This window comes from Capricornis sumatraensis, chromosome 20, assembly GCF_032405125.1.
Source record: "Capricornis sumatraensis isolate serow.1 chromosome 20, serow.2, whole genome shotgun sequence".
Taxonomy (NCBI): Eukaryota; Metazoa; Chordata; class Mammalia; order Artiodactyla; family Bovidae; genus Capricornis; species Capricornis sumatraensis.
Genome location: NC_091088.1, coordinates 7,343,830 through 7,349,093, shown reverse-complemented (window position 1 = coordinate 7,349,093; position 5,264 = coordinate 7,343,830). Strand labels below are relative to the sequence as shown.

The 5,264-nt window shown below is 43.6% G+C and overlaps 2 pseudogenes; one reads left to right on the top strand and one right to left on the bottom strand.

Moving 5' to 3' along the window:
• Positions 1 to 1,145: 1,145 nt before the first annotated feature.
• Positions 1,146 to 2,716, bottom strand: LOC138096091 (RNA-binding protein 4B pseudogene; annotated as a pseudogene).
• Positions 2,717 to 4,261: 1,545 nt separating this feature from the next.
• LOC138095785 (dnaJ homolog subfamily C member 7 pseudogene) lies at positions 4,262 to 5,264 on the top strand (annotated as a pseudogene).

Sequence of the window (5,264 nt, the reverse complement as noted above, 5' to 3'; positions counted from 1 at the left end):
GTTTCTGTCATAGTCAGGGTGGTGGTTACTGTTTGGTAGTTGAGATGGGACTCATGGAGGGCCTTCTGCAGTGGCCTACTAGGTGCTATTCCTTGATTTCATGGTAGATATAAGATTTGATTACCTTATAATAATTCATTAAACTATACATTTTTTCTGTTACTTTTATATTTTATTTTAAAATAGTTTTTAAAGAGCAAGATGTGAGAGGGGACATATGAATACCTGTGGCTGCTTCATGTTGAGGTATGACAGAAACCAACACAATATTGAAAGGCACTTATCCTTCAGTTAAAAATAAATAAATTTTAAAGAATGCAGGGTACAAAGGAATATGGGTAAAATGCCACCTTTGTAGGCAAAGAGAGGAAATATGAAAAATATGCTTGTTTTTTAAAAATGTAACCAATGTAAGGAAAAACCAAAAACTAATGAAATTGTTTTATCAGGGAGGGAAAAATAAGGGGGGAGAAAGATAAAACTTTCTGAATATGACTTTTATCGTTTAGTTTTTACTTTGAAATGATGGCATCACCGACTTGATGGACATGAGTTTGAGTAAGCTCCAGGAGTTGGTGATAGACAGGGAAGCCTGGCCTGCTGCAGTCCATGGGGTTACAAAGAATTGGACACGACTGAGTGACTGAACTGACTGACTGAACCTGACTTTAATGGATTCAAAAACAAAAATTTTTAAATTAATGAACTCAAGGTGATAACTGAAAAATCATCATTAATTACCTTTGGAAGATGTTAGGCAACAACTCATTCTGAAAGCTGGTAAGTAAAGACAAAGAATCATGCTTTTTAAAAAGTGTTATAAATATTTATATGTCAAAATATTAAAAAAAAAAAAGTGGAGTAAGACAAGGCTGAATTTCAGCTAATGTTATGCCACAATCACAGGTCACATACAAAGAACAACAGCAACAACCAAAACCCCAATTGTCCTAGCAGTTTCAGAGGATTAGTTTCAATGTTAGAGTCCAGAGCTAATGAAGAAGAGTAAAAGGTAGCTTGCCTCTACATGCCATTTTAAAGGGAAAGGAGACGTTGCAAGTAGACAGGGAGAAAGGTTCAGCAGCTAAGGAAAGCAAGATAAGAGGGATTCTGCGGTATGGGAGAAGGGGATGCCAGCAAAATCCTTACCCAGGGCTGCTCGAAGGCTGAGAATATAAGGGTCAGAGTGAAAGGCTACAGAGACTGGTATCAGGAGGAAAGAAAAAAGCCAACTTAGAAGAATTAAAAAGAAAACAAAGAGACGTCCCTGGTGGTCCAGTGGTTAAGAATCCGCCTGCCAATGCAGGGGACCCAGGTTCTTTCTGGTCTGGAAAGATTCCACGTGCCACCGCGGAGCAGCTAAGCCCCTGACCCGCAGCTCCTGAGCCTGTGCCCTGGAGCCCACAAGCCACTACTGTTGAAGTCTGCACTCCAGAGCCTGTGCTCCACAACAAGAGAAGCCGCCGTAGTGAGAAGCCCGCACACCACAACGAGGAGGAGCCCCTGCTCGCCACAACTAGAGAAAACCCACACGGCAACGAAGACCCAGGGCAGCCGAAGTAAATAAACAACAACAAAAAAAGCTTGTTTAAAAAAGGAAACACGGTCACAAACTCCTCTGTTTACTGAGACATGAAGCAGTGGAAACATGCCAGCAAGGGGAACCACATGGAGCGAGTTCTGTGTGACCACAGCGTGAGGATCTGCAGTCTGCAGTAATCCTACCTCCAGTCTTTCAAAGGCTGAGTACCCAGCTCAGTCTGCATACAGCTCCGGTTCGTACTGGGCCACGTCACAGAGAATTGCCTGCTGAGGCCTGAGACAGCTCACTCTCCAGCCCGTAACCGTAGCCCTCTCCACCTGTGGGGCGCACAGCCCTGCTGCAGGGGGCTCCTGTCCCCTCCACCACAGGAGGAAGTGGTGGCAGTGGCGGCAGCACTGCCTGAGTTTGGCAACAGGTGTTTGTCTGTCGGGATCAACGGAAGTGGAGCTGAGGCGGCGGGTCACAGCTGTGTTCTGGACTTGAGGCAGATGGGACATGGTCTGCCCTGCGTAGTCGTGTGCAGATGCTGCTGCTGCCACTACTGCCTCGTGAAAGTGAACTCAGGAGCGCTTACAGTAGTCAGGTGCTCTGTAGGATAGCATCATTTTAAGAAATGGATTCCCCGTCGCCCATGGCTTAAGGTGTGTGCACCGCTCCATACTGTTCATTATGATTGCTTGGTAAGTCCGCCACATGACCCGTACGATCTGTTGGGCACTCTTTTGACCAGTGCCCCTCTTTCTCACACTGACAGCGGCCACTCCAGTCTCCCATCCCAGGGGCAGTCCAGAGCAGCTGGCGGACAACTGCACATGCATTCTCTTGCCTGGAAACTATCAAAGCCCCTGTCAGCCTCCACTGCACCCTCTGCCCACTCCATGTGTACACATCTTTCACAGTGTCATCGTATTTGATGACTGGACCATACTCCTCAAACTTGGTTGAAGCTTCGCTCTTATCCTTGCTGGCTCTCACCTTGATGCTCACCCGCATGCAGCCAGCAGTGGCGCTGGTGCTGTGTGGTGCCCTCAGCCACTGCCTTGTCCTCGCATGCACAAAGCCACAGGTCTTAACGCTGTCACATTCCAGCACCTTCCAACACTACTTGACGAGTGAGCGGGCCTCCTGCCCTGTGGCCTCCCAGGGCAGGTTTCCAGTGAACAGTTTCATCATCCTGACAAGAGCCTCCTGGTGGCAGTAGCGGTGGCTCCCACATCAGAGAGAAGTCTGCATAGTGACGATCGCCACTCATGCCTTGGTGCTACCGGGTCAAGAGTCAAGACCAAATCTTAAGAAAATAGGTGAGGAAGGAATGTTCTACTTTATAAAAGAATCACAGTAATATATGTAGAAGAGAAGATAGAAAGTGACCACCTAAGAAAACAGTGGATCAAGGCTGTCATCCTGAGTATGTGATGAAAGGTAAAATGTTGGTGGAAAACTTTATAATGGATGAATCATGGAGAAAGAACATAACATTTGCTCTTTAAAGTGGGACAAACAGAACTTCTATGTCTCCTGATATAATGCAACACCTCCTATGAAAATTATGCCTGAGCCCAGTGAAGCGTCCTGATCTAAATATTACAATTACAGAGATAAATATGTTAAATGACATTACAGGGGTGCAATTATCCAAATCCAGAATGTGGGAAGCCTACAGGACAAGTGACTCAGTTTCTTCAATAAAAACAGAAAGGGAAAAATAAATTATTATAGATTAAAATGTCTTAAAGGTGTTCACAATGTACCATAAAGCTACAGAAATCAAGACAGAGTGGTTTTTGGCATAAAGATGTAAATATAGGGAATTCTCTGGCTCTCCAAGGGTTAGGACTTGATTCTTTCACTGCCGGAGTCAGGTTCAGTCCTAGGTCAGAGAACTAAGATACCACGAGCTGTGTGGCATGACCAAAAAAAAAAAAAAAAAAAGACATACATAGTAGATCAATGGAATAGAATTGAGAGTCCAGAAATAAATCCATATCTACCCATGTATTTATGGTCAACTGAAATATAGTAAGGGTGCTAAGACTGTTCAGTGGGGAAAGAATCATCTTTTAAAAACCAGTGCCGGGACTTCTGGATAGCAATATGCAAAAGAGTGAAGTTGGGCTCTTGCCTAACACCATGTACAAAAATCAGCTCCAAATGGATCAAAGACCTAAATGTAAGAGCTAAAACTGTAAAAGTCTTAGAATAAAGCATGTATATCTTTGTGCCCTTGGATTAGATAGACACTTGTTTCTTAGATATGACACCAAAGTCACAAGCAATCAAAAAAAAAAAAGGTAAATTTGGCTTCCTCAAATTTAAAAAGTTTTGTGCCTCAGGGGACATTATCAGGAAAGTGATATTAACAAGTGTTTGTGAGGATACAGAGAAATCAAAACCCTCATACATTGCTGGTGGGAATAAAATGGTATAGCTGTTTTGGAAAGCTGACTGACATTTCCTCAAAAAGTTAACCATGAGTAGCCATATGACCCAACAACTACATTCCTACAAATATACCCAGGAGAACTGAAAACATACACCAAGACAAAAACTTGTACACAAGTATTCATGGCAATATAACTCATAGAAGTAAAAAAAAAAATGAAAACGACCGAAATGTCCGTCAGCTGATGAATGGATAAAGAAGATGTGGTTTATCAATACATTTTGGAATATTATATGACAACAAAAAGGCGTGAAGTTACTGCTCCTGGTGGTGAGATGGTGACCACTACTGAGTGCGATGTGGGAAGAGTAGTGAATGAGCCAGAACTGCTCAACCACGAAGAAACTAAGAGGGAAGCAGAGTCTTTCAGGGAGCGAGGAGGTGCACACCATATCAGGAAAGATTACAGTGATGCTTATAGCTATTATGCACAGATACGTTTCCTTAAAAATGCCAGCTGTTATGGGGGTCGGGCAGCCATCTAGACAATGAGCGAAGGGTTCCAGAAAGCTCTGGGAGATGCACAGCAGAGAGTGAGGGTGTATGAGAGTTCCGCCCAGGGACTTCTGTGAGAGGGCAAATACCACCTATCTCTAGGGAGTGCCTCGGTGGCACCTTGCGGTTTCTGGAGAGCGCTAGAACCTGACTACGAACATGCTCATGCTATTGTTCATGCTTGAACAATAGAAGTTCAAGAATGCTAACGCAGTTACAGAATGTGAGGAAACAGCAGGAACAGATTTTGAGAATTGGGATTTTTGGAAGTTTGTTTCCTGTATGGACTGTTCCCTAGAATGTTCCCCTGCCTGCCACTGCTTCAGAATCATCAAAGACTATTTAGCAGTCTGAGTGGTTATCCAGAAGCCCAGTATGTGACCAGTAGCATTTTGCAAACGGATCCCACCTTTGCCGCTGCTCTGTGTGTAGGAGGTCTTTGCCTTTATTGTGAAGGTTGCATTGAGGAGGTGAGTTAGTTCTTTGTACAGCCTCTTGGGGTGGCTCCTGACCATGAGGAGACCTGCACTGTCTGTGGAAATGCCAAAGAGCACACACCCAGAAGGATGGGAATACAACATTTAAAGAAGAAACTACAAACTAGCATATGAACTGTGCAGAGAAACTCTGGGGATAGACCCAAAAATACAAAAACAGCATACAAATGTTCAAAGCATAAAAACGTCCAAAAACATACAAATAGTTCATAAAGCTCAAAAAACAAAACCAAAAAACCCAATCAAAAAACGGGCAAAAGACCTAAATAGACATTTCTCCAAATAA